This window comes from Piliocolobus tephrosceles, unplaced genomic scaffold (assembly GCF_002776525.5).
Source record: "Piliocolobus tephrosceles isolate RC106 unplaced genomic scaffold, ASM277652v3 unscaffolded_27095, whole genome shotgun sequence".
NCBI classification, from domain to species: Eukaryota; Metazoa; Chordata; class Mammalia; order Primates; family Cercopithecidae; genus Piliocolobus; species Piliocolobus tephrosceles.
In genome coordinates this window covers 1-2,274 of record NW_022309971.1, presented here as the reverse complement: position 1 = coordinate 2,274, position 2,274 = coordinate 1, and positions in this window count along the sequence as shown.

The following is a 2,274-nucleotide window of genomic DNA, read 5'->3' as shown; positions in this document are numbered from 1 at the left end:
AAAAAAAAAAAAAAAAAAGAAATGAGCTCTCGCTCTGTCACCCAGCACCCAGGCTGGAGTACAATGGAGTAATCATACCTCCCTGTAACCTTGAACTCCGGGGCTCAAGAGATTGTCCTGCTTTAGCTGCCTGAAAAATTGCGATTACAGGTATGAGCCACCACACCCAGCTCTATAACTTATTTAATGGTAAGTTTATAAAATTTAATTAAATAATGGCCATGTTCAACAACCAGCTCTTAAAATTCCTTTTTTTTTTTTTTTTTTTTTTTTGAGACAGGGTCTCCCTCTGTCACCCAGGGTGGAGTGGTGCAGTGGCTCCATCCCTGCTCACTGCAACCTCTGCCTCTCAGGCTAAAGTGATCCTGCTGCCTCAGCCTCCCAGGCAGCTGAGACTACAGGCGTGAGCCACCACACCCTTCCAAAATTCCTGAAACAGTCAGCTCTAGAGGGCTGAACTAGAACCATTCCATGGGCTTTTAGGCATTCCCTGTGCTGCCGACATCAGCAATTTAGGCATTTTCATTTTACACTGGGTTCTACAAATCACGCAGTCCGTCCTCCTGCCAACTCTGTGCTGGAATCTGCACAGCCAAACCAAGGGCGGGCTTGGGCCTTGGAAATTTCTGAAAGGCTTGAGTCACCTCCCAGGATTATCCCAGGCCTAGGAGTCTTCCATGGAGGAACCCCACCCTGTCCAGAGGAGCCAGAAGGCCTCTCCTAGGAGGCAGGGAGGTGCGGAGCCGGGGAGCCAGCTTCCCATGAAGAATGAGTCAACAGCACCATCTGGTGGCACCTGGGTGTCAGAGCTCCCTGGGAACGAAAGCCAGGATCCTGGGATAAGAATCACCTGCCAGTTTTAATGGGGTGGGTGGGGGGAGTAGGAAAAAAAATCATCTGCCAAAATCGGTCTAGCAGTGTCAGATGGGGGATTTGGGTCAAAGGAGGGTCTGAGGGTGAGGGATTTACCTGCATTCATACTTTGCCTAAGAGCTACAAGAGACTGTAGAGGCCCCAAGGACAGTGAAAAAACTGAATTTCAGACAGAAACAGTGACAACTGCCCATAAACCAGTATTAAAATCTAGCTCTGCTGACTCCCAATCCAGTGTTCTTTCAACATACTGTTTAACTCAACAGATGCCCATTAGCTCTCTATCAGCGCCTAGCATTGTCTTAGGCTCTGAGGACAGGGGTTGGTAAGACAATCATAATCCCCACATGAGGACTTTATGCCTTGCAATGTGCTCGGTGTTTTACTTATTTTCTTTAGTCATCACAACAACCAGAATTAGTATCCCAACATTAAGGATGAAGACATTGGCCAGGCACAGTAGCTTATGCCTGTAATCCCAACACTTTGGAAGGCCAAAGCAGGTGGATGCTAGATCCCAGGGGTGCGTAGAACAGCCTAGGCAACATAGCAAGACTCCATCTCTACAAAAAAAAAAAAAAAATTAAATTAAATTAGGCATGGTGGCACATGCCTGTGGTCCCAGCTACTCAGGAGGCTGAGGCAGGAGGATCACTTAAGCCTAGAAGGTTGAGGCTGCAGTGAGCCATGATCATGCCACTGCAGTCCAGCCAGGGTGATAGAGTGAGACCTGCCTCAACAACAACAACAAAAAAGGATGAATATGTTTGATGCCACAGGTTATGCCAGTTGAAGGAGCCGAGGGTCAAGGTACTGGGGTGAACAGATAAGGAAAACCAAAGAAACCCAAGCAAAGGGTCCCACTGAATCCACAGTCACTAGGGACATCATGGGCAAGCACCCTGCTGGGCCTGGGGTGAGGAATGAGATAAGGTGAAGATAAAGGAGAACAGGATGCCTGCAGCTACCATCTGGGTAGGCAAGTAGGGCATAAGGTTGGAAGAAGTTAAGACTAGCATGAAATGCACAGAAGCTTGATTTTATTAGACGGCCTTGGGTTCAAATCTGAGTTCTGCCATTTCCTAGCAGTGTTACCTTGAGAAAGTCAGCCCATATCTCTGAATCTTAGTTTTTTCACTTTTTTTTTTTTTTTTTTTGAGATGGAGTCTCGCTCTGTTGCCCAGGCTGGGGTGCAGTGGCCGGATCTCAGCTCACTGCAAGCTCCGCCTCCGGGGCTTACACCATTCTCCTGCCTCAGCCTCCCGAGTAGCTGGGACTACAGGCGCCCGCCACCTCGCCCGGCTAGTTTTTTTGTATTTTTTTAGTAGAGACGGGGTTTCACTGTGTTAGCCAGGATGGTCTCGATCTCCTGACCTCATGATCTGCCCGTCTCGGCCTCCC